This window comes from Bufo bufo, chromosome 6 (assembly GCF_905171765.1).
Source record: "Bufo bufo chromosome 6, aBufBuf1.1, whole genome shotgun sequence".
Lineage (NCBI taxonomy): Eukaryota > Metazoa > Chordata > Amphibia > Anura > Bufonidae > Bufo > Bufo bufo.
In genome coordinates this window covers 131,857,023-131,874,173 of record NC_053394.1, presented here as the reverse complement: position 1 = coordinate 131,874,173, position 17,151 = coordinate 131,857,023, and the positions used below count along the sequence as shown (strand labels likewise).

Here is a 17,151-nt window from a genome sequence, read left to right as displayed (position 1 = left end):
AGGATTCAATTTCTTTATGAAGGACACGGAGCAGTTACTCCCCGTGTGACTCCGTTCACCCAGGCAAACGAAGTGCAGAACAGCATGACACCGCCGTGCCCTGCACATGTGGTATGCTAGAGGGGCACTGTGAATTGTTCCTGCAGTGGAGGCTGAGGACATGGTAGAGGATAAGGAGGCAGAGGCGGACATTGTCGCAGGACCAACGGCAAGAGAACGTGGAGGCGGAAGCGGCGTCACCCGTCCACCACTTGGAAAGGGAGGGACTGCAGCACCAGCAACTTGGCCAGGAGCACATTCAGCTTCTGCGCCATTGGATGAGTGCACACATACTGTTGTCTCTTGGCAATCGCTTCGGTGATCAATTTCTGACGGAATGACTGATGGGGAGTAGGAGGGGGAATGATGGAAAGGACAGACAGCTCCCTTCGCCTGAGGTGGTGGAGTCTTGACTGCCTGAAATCGGGTGTGTGCCACTGGGTGATGCAGCAGTTGCTGCAGCCGGCTGGAACACCACATCAGAGCCACGGTTCTCCTAGGCCACTTTATGGTGACACTGCATACTGTATGTTGACGCAGGGCCGTGGTGTCAACATTGGCACCATGGCCAAGCTTCACCTTCTGCCCACAGATTCTACAAATGGCCATGTTCACCTCCTCCGGCGGCTTAACAAAAAACTGCCACACCGCCGAGTAGGTGATTTTACCCCCAACACTCCGCACAGACTGACAGCAACCGCCGCTGCTTCCGTGAACCCCTGCAACACTACTTTCCGAGCAGGTAGGCTACTGCGAACGTTTGGCTCCCGACCTCCCACTGCTGACTCCCGACCACGCTAGCGACTTGCTGGCTCCGCCGCTGCCTCACGGGCAAGCTGCCACCCTTTTCTCCGGATGATGACGAAGCCCCTAATTCACCCGGCTCCCAAGTGAGATCAGCTACATCATCATCATCAAGTACTGTCTGCACGTCACTAATGTCTTCCTCAATGGTCTCTGGGTCAGGAACCTGACTGCTCGCAACACCAGCTCCCACGCCACTCTCCTCATAACTTCTTGTCCCCCTACCGGAGGAAGTGGCGGATGTCTCCTCCACATCTTGGCTGGGCAGTAGCTGCTCCACACAACGGCTAATAAGCCCTTTTTTGTCCCACTAATACAAGCCCAAAAATGCACCGCACAAGGGCAAATAAGACATAGAAATATTTCCTTGTAATTAACCCAGTTAATGGCTGTATCAAACAGCACTTGCACCCCAATAACAAGAACGGTTTGCTGGAATTACAGAGCTGTATAATGGCAATTTGGATCTGCAGTCAGTGCAGCAAGGTGTAATATGATTGTTCCTATTACCCAGTCTGTAAACTCCCCTACTGAACCCTGTTCTGCTTCAATACTGTCGAATGATTCCTCCCTATCTTTTCCCTGAACTTCTATACAGCAAAATAAAAGTTTTAAAGTCTTTTCTACCACTGTCCCTAGCGCCTGCTGATGTCTCTCCCTGTACACTGGAAAGTGGCTGAACCCAAGATGGCTGAGGCTACTTATAGGGTTGTGACATCACAGGGCTGGCTGGCTGCTGATTGGCTGCATGCATGGCATTGTGGGTGATCCCTCGTTCCCAGAGTTCCTTGCTCCATGTCCTAACACATGCAGCAGCCACTTTAGGAAAAAATGTGATTCGTTACCACGAAGCGTGAGAAAATCCGGATTCGGTGCGAATCAAATTTTTCCTGAAATTCAGATCGAATTCCACTTAGTCAACTTCGATTCGCTCATCTCTAGTATTTGAGGATATATTTATAATAAAGTAATATTTAGGTATTTTCTTAATTCCCGGAGAACCCCTTTAAAGAATTTGGGATATCTCAGACACTGATGGCATATCACTAAGATATACCATCAATATTAGATAGGTACATGTCACACCTCTAGGACATGCTCCTAATGCAAGGATCTGCACAGCACCCACCTCCCACCACATTCACCTAGACCTGAAGTGTGTTCACAAAACAGCGGTATTAGGTGCTCAGCGATGTCAAGGCCCACAGGAAGCGCAAGTGTGCAAAGTGGCCGTTGCTTTTCCATGTACCCTGTGTCCTGTACCGCAATGGGGCTTTTATCGTTATTTTGGAGTAAAGAAGAATTTTAGTGGTGAATGCCGAGATGTTTTTTCTATATTTACTACTATGATACTCTCTGCAATGTGTTAGTAAAATAAAATCACCATAAAATGACAAATATACAATGCAGTATGATGGACCTGTATACCTGTTAGTCTCCACCTCTTTGCACAGTACAAAATGATTTACAGCACTAAAATAAAATCACCATAAAATGACAAATATACAATGCAGTATGATGGACCTGTATACCTGTTAGTCTCCACCTCTTTGCACAGTACAAAATGATTTACAGCACTAAAGTTAAACACAATGTAATAAATTATAATAGTCTACTAGAAACAGCCTTTGTGTCTCAGTGTTAGGCTGTAATACAATATAATATATACATATTTTCTGTACATACTATATATAGTGATATTGTAGCATTGCAGGATAACAGGCCAAACTGGGTGGACTAATGTCTTTTTTCAGCCTTATATACTATATGTTACTATATGTTATTACTTCATTGCACAATTAGCAAGATATGTCATAACTGATCATGGGCCATGCCATTACTACGATTTATTAAAGAACTCCCCAGGTCATATATAAAAATAATTATATTCTTGCCTATAGAGGATAGTATTATAGTAGTTATATTCTTGTAAATATGAGGCAGTATGATAGTAGTTATATTCTTGTACATGGGAGGCAGTATTATTGTAGTTATATTCTTGTACATAGGGAGCAGTATTATAGTAGTTATATTCTTGTCCATAGTGGTAGTAGGATAGTAGCTATATTCTTGTACATAGGGAGCAGTGTTATAGTAGTTATATTCTTGCACACAGGGGGCAGTATTATAGCAGTTATATTCTTGTACATAGGGGGCAGTATTATAGTAGTTATATTCTTTTACATAGAAGGTATTATACAGGGAGTGCAGAATTATTAGGCAAGTTGTATTTTTGAGGATTAATTTTATTATTGAACAACAACCATGTTCTCAATGAACCCAAAAAACTCATTAATATCAAAGCTGAATATTTTTGGAAGTAGTTTTTAGTTTGTTTTTAGTTTTAGCTATTTTAGGGGGATATCTGTGTGTGCAGGTGACTATTACTGTGCATAATTATTAGGCAACTTAACAAAAAACAAATATATACCCATTTCAATTATTTATTTTTACCAGTGAAACCAATATAACATCTCAACATTCACAAATATACATTTCTGACACTCAAAAACAAAACAAAAACAAATCAGTGACCAATATAGCCACCTTTCTTTGCAAGGACACTCAAAAGCCTGCCATCCATGGATTCTGTCAGTGTTTTGATCTGTTCACCATCAACATTGCGTGCAGCAGCAACCACAGCCTCCCAGACACTGTTCAGAGAGGTGTACTGTTTTCCCTCCTTGTAAATCTCACATTTGATGACTGACCACAGGTTCTCAATGGGGTTCAGATCAGGTGAACAAGGAGGCCATGTCATTAGATTTTCTTCTTTTATACCCTTTCTTGCCAGCCACGCTGTGGAGTACTTGGACGCGTGTGATGGAGCATTGTCCTGCATGAAAATCATGTTTTTCTTGAAGGATGCAGACTTCTTCCTGTACCACTGCTTGTAGAAGGTGTCTTCCAGAAACTGGCAGTAGGACTGGGAGTTGAGCTTGACTCCATCCTCAACCCGAAAAGGCCCCACAAGCTCATCTTTGATGATACCAGCCCAAACCAGTACTCCACCTCCACCTTGCTGGCGTCTGAGTCGGACTGGAGCTCTCTGCCCTTTACCAATCCAGCCACGGGCCCATCCATCTGGCCCATCAAGACTCACTCTCATTTCATCAGTCCATAAAACCTTAGAAAAATCAGTCTTGAGATATTTCTTGGCCCAGTCTTGACGTTTCAGCTTGTGTGTCTTGTTCAGTGGTGGTCGTCTTTCAGCCTTTCTTACCTTGGCCATGTCTCTGAGTATTGCACACCTTGTGCTTTTGGGCACTCCAGTGATGTTGCAGCTCTGAAATATGGCCAAACTGGTGGCAAGTGGCATCTTGGCAGCTGCACGCTTGACTTTTCTCAGTTCATGGGCAGTTATTTTGCGCCTTGGTTTTTCCACACGCTTCTTGTGACCCTGTTGACTATTTTGAATGAAACGCTTGATTGTTCGATGATCACAATTCAGAAGCTTTGGAATTCTAAGAGTGCTGCATCCCTCTGCAAGATATCTCACTATTTTTGACTTTTCTGAGCCTGTCAAGTCCTTCTTTTGACCCATTTTGCCAAAGGAAAGGAAGTTGCCTAATAATTATGCACACCTAATATAGGGTGTTGATGTCATTAGACCACACCCCTTCTCATTACAGAGATGCACATCACCTAATATGCTTAATTGGTAGTAGGCTTTCGAGCCTATACAGCTTGGAGTAAGACAACATGCATAAAGAGGATGATGTGGTCAAAATACTCATTTGCCTAATAATTCTGCACTCCCTGTAGTAGTTATATTTTTGAACATAGGTGGCAGTATTAGGCTACTTTCACATTTGCGTTCAGAGCGGGTCCGTCTGATGTCTGCACAGACTGATCCGCTCCTATAATGCAGACGTTTGGATCCGTTCAGAACGGATCCGTCTGCATTATAGTTTAAAAAAAATTCTAAGTGTGAAATTAGTTCAGACGGATCCGTCCAGACTTTACATTGAAAGTGAATGGAGGACGGATCCGTTTGAAAATTGAGCCATACTGTGTCAACTTCAAACGGAACTTCAAACATTGTAAGGCTACTTTCACACTAGCGTTCGGAGCGGATCCGTCTGATGTTTCATCAGACGGATCCGCTCCGATAATGCAGACGTTTGCATCCGTTCAGAACGGATCCGTCTGCATTATTACTTAGAAAATTTTCTAAGTCTGAAAGTAGCCTGAGCGGATCCGTTCAGACTTTACATTGAAAGTCAATGGGGAACGGATCCGCTTAAAGATTGAGCCATATAGTGTCATCTTCAAGCGGATCCGTCCCCATTGACTTCCATTATAAGTGTGGACGGATCCGCTCGCCTCCGCACGGCCAGGCGGACACCCGAACGCTGCAAGCAGCGTTCAGGTGTCCGCTCACTGAGCGGAGCGGAGGCTGAGCGCTGGCAGACTGATGCATTCTCAGTGGATCCGCCTCCACTGAGAATGCATTAGGGCCAGACGGATGTGTTCGGGGCCGCTCGTGAGCCCCTTCAAACGGAGCGCACGAGCGGACACCCGAACGCTAGTGTGAAAGTAGCCTAAGTCTGGATGGTTCCGTTTGCCTCCGCACGGCCAGGCCGACACCCGAATGCTGCAAGCTGCGTTTGGGTGTCCGCCTGCTGAACGGAACGGAGGCCAAGCGGAGCCAGACTGAGGCATTCTGAGCGGATCCGCATCCACTCAGAATGCATTGGGGCAGTACGGATGCGTTCGGGGCCGCTTGTGAGACCCTTCAAACGGGGCTCACAAGCGGAACCCCGACGCTAGTGTGAAAGTAGCCTTATAGAAGTTGTTTTCTTGCACATAGGAGTGATATTAGGCTCAGTTCACACAGCAGCTTTTGACAGTGGGACTTGGTACTGTCTCGCCAGTGACTGAGGATTTCTCCTCAAATTGTTTTCAATTGGAGGCTGCCCTGCCGTTCAGGCAGTCAAGGTTTAGAACCACAACTACGCCAAGAAAAAACATATCCTTACAGTATTATATTAGTTATATTCTTGTACATAGGAGGCAGTATTATACTATAGGAGATATATTTGTGTACATAGGGAACAACGTTATAAAGGCTATATTCTTGTACATATGAAGCAGTAATATAGTAGTTACATTCTTTTTCATATGAGGCAATATTATAGTTTATTCTCATGTTAATCGAGGCAGTATTATAATATTTCTATTCTTCTACGTAGGGGGCAGTATTATAGCAGTTATATTCTTCTGCATAAGAGCAGTATTATAGCAGTTATATTCTTGTACATAGTAGGCAGTATTATACTATTTATATTCTTGCATATGGGTAGTAGCATTATCATAACTCTATTTTTGTGCTCTCCTGTGTCACTTCTGTTCCCCTTTCACTTCATAGGGGGGTAGAGAAGACAGGCTCCCCATAGCGTAAAGAGAATATGACATTTGTATTCCATCCTGAGGCATGATGGGGAGGGACATTTAAAATAAAAATTAGCAGGATATTATATATCTGGAGTTAAAGTAATTACCATACCTAAACATGCCCACGTTCCCAACTACTTTTCAAAACTTGCCAGTTTTTGCACATATAAGTCCAAAAAGTTTTAAACGCCCTGTTGTGCAACATTTCAAAGTCAGACTTCTAGGATGCAGGGCTTGATAAATTCCCTCCAATGTGTTCAGTGAAATGTTTACGGTACTATGCAGTGTTTTTTCAGTAGTGCCTGAAGTTGCCGTTTGTTTGTAAATGTTTTAGTAGTGTCATCTTTACTCCGCATCAGTAATATACTGCTTCTGATCTTTGTTAAATACTTCCCAGGCCGTTTCTCTGTTCTACTAGCTGTAACAAGTTATTTAAAAAAACACAAGCACATCTTTATCCCGGCAGTGACCCGGGTCAGATTACATCTCCGCATTTCCTCTTTTTCCTTCCTGGATGTGTTCTGCTAAATAACGGACACACGTTCAAAGTATCATCAGTATTTTAATAGCATTTTGAGGTTTCACCATTGGTGGCTTATCTAATATTTGGGCTGGAAGGTACATATTTTGTTTAACGCCATAACAACCAGTCAGCAATTAGCTTTTATCAGACTGGTGGAAGACAGTAAATATCTGACTGGTTAACCTTGATGTTGTGCAGAGAAGGTTCACCATCACACCAGCAGCCGACCACCTATAGCATTGGTGGCGAACCTATGGCACAGGTGCCAGAGGAGGCACTCAGAGCCCTCTCTGTGGGCACCTGCACCCTGGAAAAAGTCTATGGTGTACCAATATGCCTATAATTTTTGCTGCTATTCATCAGCGCAGGGCGCACTATGAACAGCACAGGCAGCACATTGAATGTAGGCAGGATATTATAGCTAAATGATAAAGTACATGGAGGCTATACTATATTGTACTGTAGTATTCAGGTTAAATTGCCGTGTTGGCACTTTGTGATAAATAAGTGGGTTTTGGGTTACAGTTTGGGCATTTGGTCTCTAAAAGGTTCGCCATCGCTGACCTATAGCAATACAATTGCTATAAATGGCATAAGTGCTGCTGCTGCCAGGAGTGCGGTCTGCAAAAATTATGTACGGAGCCCTCTAATGAAAGAAGAATACAGCTTTTAGTTATCTTCTCATGTGTCATTGGCGGATTTTGATTCTTTACAGAGTCCTAGAATAAGACGTATTCACACGTCCGTGTTTGGTCAGTGTTTTGAATCGGTGATTGCGAGCCAAAACCAGGCGAGGGTCAAAAACATAGACCAAGAGCAGATCTTTCCCTTATACCATATCTCTGTAGGCTCCACTCCTGGTTTTGGTTCACAATCACTGATAAAAAAAAACACTGACGTGTGAATACATCCTGAGGAATCGTTCACATTTCCATTTTTCACTGACATGTGCTATCTGCATTTTCCACGGACAGCATACCTACCCATTGATTTTAATGTGTTTTTTCACACATCAGTATTTTTTTACTAACCATGGGTCAGTGACAAATATCACAGAGACATGCACTATGGCCTAAGGCCTTGTTCACATTTCTCTGTCTGTTTGACGTCCGTGGAAAAACCTGTATGTGTTTCACTTGTGAAGATGTCTGTGAAGGATCCCTGTTTTTGACCTCCGCGTGTCATCCGTTTTCCACGGACGCTGCTCATGCGAATTAATTTCCAGAGCATTTCCTACCTGTAGTCAGTGAAAAACAGACCAAACATGGATAACAACCCAACCGTGTTTTGTCAGTGATTTTACACAGAACCATAGACTTCAATAGGCGTGTTTGGTCTGCATCAGAGGCCAAAGTGGTGCATGTCTCTGCGACCCACGGTCAGTAAAAAAAATACTGATGTGTGAACAAACACATGAAAATCAATGGGTATGTGTGCTGTTTGTGGAAAATGCGGACAGCACACGTCAGTGAAAAAGGACTTAGGCCGCTTTCACACAGTCAGTGTTTGATCAGTAAGTTCCATAGAACCTGGAGTGGAACATACACAGAAACAATACAGAAGCAATAGTTCAGTACAGCTCAGGCTACTTTCACACTAGCGTTCGGGTGTCCGCTCGTGCGCTCCGTTTGAAGGGGCTCACGAGCGGCCCCGAACGCATCCGTCTGGCCCCAATGCATTCTCAATGGAGGCGGATCCACTGAGAATGCATCCGCCTGCCAGCGCTCAGCCTCCGCTCCGTTCAGTGAGCGGACACCTGAACGCTGCTTGCAGCGTTCGGGTGTCCGCCTGGCCGTGCGGAGGCGAGCGGATCCGTCCAGACTTACAATGGAAGTCAATGGGGACGGATCCGCTTGAAGATGACACCATATGGCTCAATCTTCAAACGGATCCGCCCCCATTGACTTACAATGTAAAGTCTGAACGGATCCGCTCAGGCTACTTTCATACTTCGAAAATTTTCTAAGTTTTAATGCAGACGGATCCGTTCTGAACGGATGCGAACGTCTGCATTATCGGAGCGGATCCGTCTGATGAAACATCAGACGGATCCGCTCCGAACGCTAGTGTGAAAGTAGCCTCACCTGTTACAGCGAAGTCGCCCGGAAAATGCTGAGCTTAAGTGCTTACAGATAGGAGAACGCGAAATTTAAGCGATCTTCTAAAACAAATCCATCTTTATTGAAGCATATAAAATCCAGTATGATCCAAAGCCAGACATATGTAGTAAAAAAAACCCTCAGAAATAAGGTATGATGGAAATATTTACTCCTGTTCTGTGTTTTTAAACCCACACCAGGTTGTGGCTCACAATCACTGATGGAAATCACTGATCAAACACTGACTGAGTGAAAGTGGCCTAAAGTCTCCTGTTAAGGGCTCATGCACACGACCGTTGGATGCTTTGCACTTCGCAAATTGCAGATCCACAAAACACGGATACCGGCAATATGCATTTTGCAGGAACGGAACGTCCGGCCCCTAATACAACAGTCCTATTCTTGTCCGTAATGGGGACAATTATAGGACATGTTCTATTATTTGGTGGAACGGCTATGCAGCCATAGAATGCACACAGAATAATTTCCGTTTTTTGCAGCCCCATTGAAGTGAATGGTGACGTATACGGGCAGCAATGAAACTAAACAGACGACTTAAAAAATAAATACCGGTAGGTTTGTGTGCATGAGTCCTAAGCCACATAAACAACGCATTGTTGTTGGATTGCACTCATTTCTAGTGTCTTTACATTCAGGGTCATAAAAATGATCAACCAGACCTGAAGAGGTTCAGGCCCTGAGCACAGCAGGTTCCTCCTTCTGCGAAACATTTGTCCCACTGAGGTTATCCTGTTTAGCGTCTCCCTGACCTATCAGGGCATAAGCAAATTTGAAATTCCCCTTTAACTCAAAGATTTGTATGGTAACAGAATAGTAATTTGTTTATGGAAATCAGATATAACGTTGGACGCTTTAGATGTTGTCGTGTTTTTTTTGTGACGGGAATAGACTATAAATGTAATGTTGTCACTGATGTAAAAATCGCGCTGATGGCGTGTGGGGCCCTGTTTGGTCATTATGCAAATTTTGGCTGCTTTGTTAAACAAATGTTTGACGTGAGCTCTGCATAGTAACTTTACTGTCAGAATTTTTTACACTACTAATCAAATTTCAAAAATTTGCCACTCAGGTTATCAGCAGAGGTATATTATTAGCTTTTCTGGATTATCAGATTGATCTTGAAAGTGTAACTCTGGGCATAAACGGAAAGCATGATCTCTCGACCCTCTTACAAGTTTTACCTGGGTCATGGGATAGATACTTTGGAGAAGGGATGAGCGAAGCAAGCTTCAGATCCTAGATCCGAAGTCGCTTTGCCTAGAACTTTTTTAATGCTGTACGGAAATGGGATCCGGTGAGGCGAAATGAGTTATCACTGAAGTCGCGTGGGACTTCGCTGAATAACTTCGGGATTCGATTTTTAAACTTGAAAACCATCTAAAAACTTGGTTCTGAAGTCAGCTTCGGTACCAAGGTACCAGTCTGTACCAAAGCCGACTTCGGATAACTGTCTTAAAATGGTTTTCAAGTTTAATAATCAAATGCTGAAGTTAGGGCTTATTCATATGGCTGTATGTACAAAATAGCGGGACAGGTGCAGACACATTCATTTCAATAGGGCAAAAGATGCGGACAGCACACTGTGTGCTGTCTGCATCCGTTGTTGATTCCACGGCCCCGTAAATAATATTGAGCATGTCCTATTGTTGTCCTCAGTCGTGGACAAGAATAGGCATTTCTATATAGCACTGGCCCTGTGCGTTCCGCAAAATGCAAAACGCACAGAGCCGGTATCCGTGTTTTGCAGATCCGCAAAACACTCATGACCATCTGAATGAGCCGTTATTCACCAAAGTCTTGCGAGACTTCAGTGAAAATCATTTTGCCTCCCATTCCTGAGCCCATACATTTTAATGCTGTACGGATCTTGTACAGCATTAAAACGAAGTTTTGAGAGAAGCTCGCATCGCTCCTCCCTACTTTGGAGGTTCATACAGCAAGCTATCTTCATCAGCACCTCAGTACTGCTTAGGCCGAGTTCACATCACCGTTTCATTTACTGCTCTTCTGATCCATCAGAAGAACAGAAAACAACATCAACAAAAAAGGATCCTGTATTTTAAGCATCCGTTATGCTCAGTTTTAGCCATTTCTGCCTAAGATTTGTTATTTTGGACGGAAAAAAACCTTTATGTAGGACTTTTTTTCTGTCTAAAATAATGGATCTCAGATGGAAATGGATAAAACGGATGCAATGTGCATAACTGAGCATAACGGATGCTTAAAATAGGATCCATTTTTTGTTGTTGTTTTCTGTTCTTCTGATGGATCAGAAGAACGGAAAATGAAACCGTGATGTGAACCCGGCATAGCCTTGATATCTATATAAGGAAATACTCCAACTGCACTAGAGCAGGGGTGTCCATTTATACATGGGGCAGGGCAGATCATGACATCACTATTTGCAGGTATTGTGATGAGTTGGGCTCATGACCTTCAACCTGTGGCTCTCCAGCCAGACTACAACTTCCAGTGTGCAGGGCAAAGTTGTAAAGCTCCAGGGGCCAAACAGGAAATTTATGATAGTCTATCTCCCCAATCATGATCCTTTAATTATATCGGCTTCCCTTTATGTGGCAGAGGCCTCCTCAGGCGTGTGGCCATGGCATGCTGGTAGTTGTAGTTTCACAACAGCTGGGGAAACATAGATTGCAGGCCATAGTTCTAGGCCTGTGGTGAAACTACGACTCCCAGCATGCTCCATTCATTTCAGTGGAGTTCAGAGAAGAGCCAAGCAAGTGTGCATCTTGGGAGTTGTAGTGTTACAATAGCTGGAGTTCCGGAGGTTAGCCATCACAGTTCTAGGGGAAGCAGGCAGCGATCCTCAACATCTAGTCATAATTGTACCACAGACCACTTTTAGTGTTTGCCCGAAGTTACAATAATTAGACTGCAAAATAACAACAAAACAACACAAATATATTCATACCTTCGCTGCCACTTCCCACCACTTTGCTGGTTGATGTCTATCTCTTGACTCTCAAAACTTTGGACTACCTTCTAAATTCTGGAAGATTGGTGCCAGTCAGTAGACGTTTAACCATCTTCATGTTTCAGGTGTCTTGTATCCCTTTAAAATGCATATCTGGCCCTAAATGTCCAGATATAAGATCTGACTAGCTCTAGCCACACCCCTGAACCACCCTGATATGACTAATTCAGTGCATTTCTGCTTTTTCTCCTCTATATAGTTTTTAATGTGAGCTAAATTTTAGACATGCCTACCTGAAATGCTTGCCGGGTATGAGCAATTTTGGAGGACAATGTCTTCCAAGCAGGGGCTTAATGGGTTAAGCAGGACTTACTGAGAACCCACAGGTTTCTGCAGGAGCTGCAAGGGTTAATGATTGCAGCGCAGGGGGCAGAGTACCCAATTCTTTTCCACTTCCTCCTTCTGGCTTCATGTTTCTCTATATGGTTGCATAGATCAGCCAGTCATCCAGCCTTGTGCCCCATCAGCTTTTTTTTTTTTGGTTCCCGCAGTTATTGCAAAATGTATAAATGTTTATTTCTCCAGCAACAGCAAAGAAGCACAAAGGTAAGGCCTTATTCACACGTCGGTGAGCCACAGGCATGTGCTGTCCATGTTCTCCACGGACAGCACACATACCCATTGATTTTAATGTGTGTATTCACACATCTGTGAATTGCCATGGTCCGGGGGTCTGTGGTTACATCACAGAAGTATGTCCTATTTTTGTCCATGTTGACGGATCCCTCACGCCCATTATAGTCTATGGTTCCGTGAAAACACACGAACACAACATGGATGGCATCCGTGTTTTGTCCATGTTTCACAGATTGTTGCCAAGAAATGCTCTTCATCTGGACCAAACACAGACATCTTCATGGATAAACCACTGACCATGGTATGCATGTAAATGAGGCCTATGAAAAAATACTGTGCAAGCGCCATTCTAGTTTGGCCCCCTTTTTAATAGAATTTCACAGTAATGTCACTGATTTCTGGTCAACAATAGGCTGTATTATCTATTCTAGCCACTTATTAAAATGATCCTTCCTATTTAGATTCATATACTACTCAATAGGGGCAGTATTATGGTAGTTATATTCTTGTACATAGGGGGCAGTATTATAGTAGTTATATTATTGTACATAGGAGGTAGTATTATAGTAATATTCTTGTACATAGGGGCCAGTATTATAATAGTTATATTCACATACATAGGTGGCAGTATTATAGCAGTTACATTCTTGTACATAGGAGGCAGTATTATAGTAGTTATATTCCTGTACATAGGAGGCAGTATTATAGTAGTTATATTCTTGTACATAGGGGGCAGTATTATAGTAGTTATATTCTTGTACATAGGAGACAGTATTATAGTAGTTATATTCTTGTACATGGGGAGCAGTATTATAGTAGTTATTAGAGATGAGTGAAGCGAGCTTCGGATGCTACATCCGAAGCCACTTCGCTAAAAAATTTGTTATAATACTGTAATGAGATTCATTGATTTGTTATGGCATCACATAATTGTTTATGCTTGCCCCAACTCCCACCCCTTTTAGTAGAGAAGAGCAGCATAATCCTTTGAGAATTCCTTCTGCAAAACAGTAGAGGAATCCAACATCCATAAACGGTAAAATAATTTAACAGTAAATTAGACCATCCTGTCTACTTTATATCACCTATTTGTTGGCTTAGTTTACACCAAATATGTGTCCACATGCCCTGAAAATCTGTCCCAATTAGCCAAAACTGTAGACCAGCTCTAAGTTAATAGGCTAATGTTTATGATTCGCGATCACAGGCATTTAACGCCTCAGATGCCATGGTCAAATATGACGACGGCATCTGAGAGCTAAAAAATCCCACGGAGAAGCGCTTCGGAGGCAGGAACATTTTCCCCTCGCTGGGGAAGGCATTACTTAGTAGTAATAGGCCTAAGTCTGTACAAGGCTACCAGGCCTATAACAGGTATATTCTAATGTAGGCCTGCAGGTGGCAGCACTGCATTGGAATATACTGAACTTTCTATTCAGTAATGAATAGAAATGGCAATCTGATGATTGCATGTTGAGGGCTGCTTAGAGGCCTAAAATTAAAAAAAGGAAAAAATATATATTTTTTTAATATAAAAATTCAAATCACCCCCCTTTTTCCTAAAACTGTACTATTAAAATATTAAAATATTTATCGTATACGGCGAACGCTGTAATTCCCCCACACACCGCATTTTGCTGTACTTGCTATACAGCAGCACACACGTGTCACATCCAGGGCCACCCATGTGACGTCTCCTCGGATGTAGATCTTCTCTGTCATCATCCTCTCCATTTGGTTCGTACAACTTCTCTCAGCCGCCTCAGTCCCATGTAAATAACACCCCCCTGCCACAGCCCCCTCCAACATATAGTCCCATGTAAATAACATAATCCCCTACCACAGCCGCCTTCAAAATACAGTCCCATGCATATAACATCACCCTGCCCCACCCCCCTCCAACATACAGTCCCATGTAAATAACATGACCCCCTCCCCATCCAACACACAGTTCCATGTAAATAACATCTCTCCCTTCAGCCCTACAGTCCTAGTTAAATAACCACAACTCTCAGCATTGCTCTGCCTCTCCCTTCACTTACCTCTCCTGATGTAGCAGCCATCACCTCAGCTTCTTCCCCTCTTCACTGCCGCCCTATCCTGTACTGGTCACATGATGGTGACATCATCGAAGGTCCTTCTCAACCACTGACTGTTTTACTGGTCACATGACCTGTGATGCCACCACAGATCCTACAGCTCTTCCACCGCATTAGATTCAATTGTATTGCCATTCTGTGGATGGCAATACAGTTGTATCTAGCAGGCAGGCGGGACATTCGGGGCCTGGGACAAAACATCAGGGGCCCAGGCCCCGAATGTTTTAACCTAGCAACGCCCCTGACAATCACAATACATTAGTAAGTGGCTTGTATTAACTTTCTCTACATGATAAATGTCACTTGCTGCAGTGACACAACCCCTTTAAAACATATGAAAAACTATATAAATGTGGTATTGTAATCGTACTGACCCGTAGAATGAGGTAACAGGTCATTTATACTGCATAGGAAATGCTATGAAAACAAAACCCATAAATCTGTGGCAGAATTGCATTACAATTTCACCCTATTTGAATTTTTTTTCCATCTTTTCACTACATCTTATGCCAAATTAAGTGATCCCCTTATAAAGTACAACTTGTCCCGCAAAATATGAGCCCTCATACAGTTATGTGAACAGAAAAATAAAGAAAAGTTATGGCTCTGGGAAGGCAAGGAGTAAAAAACGAAAACGCAAAAATGGAAAACTGTCATGTCAGGAAAGGGTAAAGCATAAATGTCTTCCTGGTAGGGTGCATCCGCTCGTAAATTGCTGCAGGTTTGTAGGTGGACATTTGCTGCATATTTTAAGAAATCTCATCCACATACTGTGAACAAAAAATTTGATCTGCCCTGTGTGGCCATACCCCTAAGCAGTTTTTTTCACATGGTCTCCATCCCTGGAAGAGCAATTAACTCTTTCAATGCCTCCATAGCAGAGTCCCCATTATGTAGTTGTGCAAAATACAGGGAAACTGCAGAAACAATGTGTGTTTCAGTTAGAAATATCAGACAAGTGCCTGTGTAGACAGATCTTCAAATTACAGGAGGTACAGCCCACATACTGGACCTGGCAAAGTATGGATCTGAGAGAGAGAGAGCGATATACATATTTAACCCTATTCAAGCCCCCTTCTCCCATGTTTGCTAATACTGATCTGATATTGGAAAGGGGAGTCCCTCGCACCACCCTGCAAGATCCTGAGAACCCTTGTTTGCCTCCCTCCTTTGTATGAAAGAAGGGCAGCACGACCTCTGGGGTGAGCACAAAGACTGTATCAATCTAAATTGGGCACTTCATGGGCTGGGCAAAACCCTACTAGTAATATGTCAGCCCTTGCACATGCGTGCATAGAGGAAATGTGGATATATAGCATAATCTAATTGGTTCCCAGTCTGCATTTGCATGGAGCTATTTCATGATGTCACCATAAAGGCCCCCACCTCTTCCCATTACTTGTATAAAGACACAAAAGTTTTTATTCACGACCCCATGATTACGATTTTTGGTGGTTGAAACGTGTAGGCCTGACATGCAGTATGCTTCATAAATCATTTTATCTAATTGGAATAAAGCCTGTGAATTTTAGGAAGATGTTGGAGTGCCGGATCATTTTCTGTTCAGTGTATGTAAGTAGTATATTTCCTGGCCTGATCACTTGGCTGCACACTGTGGGAATATTCCCGGCACTGGATATTTCGCCGCTCGCTCTTTAAATCAGTTTCTATTTTAACAATAAGAGCTTTAAGTGTCCTGATAAGATTCGTCCAAGTATGGACCACTTCCTGTCAGCTGAGTCCAGGAACAGATACAGCACTGGCTCCTAATGAATCATAAGAAGTACATTGTAGACCACACATGATGCCACAGCTCAGCAGACAGTATTACACATCAGGTTTTAATGCAGTATCACATATGATAGGCTTAGAGATCATACATGATAGGCTTAGATACTCCAGCTCAGGACCACAGTATCACAGTTAATAGGTGGCCATGCACTTAACATTGCTTCGGCCATACACTTAACATCGCCGACAGCTGTTCCTCCTGACCAGGGCCGTCTTTAATATTGATTGGACCCTGGCAAGAATTTACTTGGGCCCCCTGGATCCCGCCTTCCCACATAAAACAAGTAAAATATATAATATAGCTTACAGTGAATTACTGTAAATACTTACAGTTCTGAAGACTCCAGCAGTCTCAGGATTAGTGCTCTGGGCAGCTGGGCTCAGGGCTGGAGGTGGGCACTGCTCTGCAATTCAGGAAGGAAACCGGGACTCACCCTAGAGTTACAGTTCCTCCGCGTGACGTCGCGGCGCGCGGCATACGCAAAGGGCAGGGGAGGGCGGGAGGAGGAGCAAGCAAGTACCGTATTTTTTCGCTTTATAAGACGCACCTGACGATAAGACACACCTAGGTTTTTGAGAAGGAAAATAAGAAAAAATATTCAGAACCAAAAGGTGTGCTTTTGGTGGGTTTTGAACTAATGGTGGTCTGTGGATTACACTAATATGGGGGATCTGTGGATGACACTGTTATGGAGGGGATCGGTGGATGAGGCACTGTTATAGGGATATGTGGATGAGGCACTGTTATGGGGGCATCTGTGGATGGCACTGTTATGGGGGAATCAGTGGATGATGCACTGTTATGGGGGA

The 17,151-nt window shown here is 43.4% G+C and overlaps 1 protein-coding gene across 1 annotated transcript in view; it reads right to left on the bottom strand.

Moving 5' to 3' along the window:
* Positions 1–11,945, bottom strand: part of RGS19 (regulator of G protein signaling 19) — a 71,980-nt gene extending 60,035 nt beyond the window's left edge. The window contains exon 1 of the mRNA XM_040436146.1: positions 11,813–11,945. The gene's annotated coding sequence lies outside the window, so the exon portion shown is untranslated. The remainder of the gene's footprint in view (positions 1–11,812) is intronic.
* Between the last annotated feature and the right edge of the window lie 5,206 nt (positions 11,946–17,151).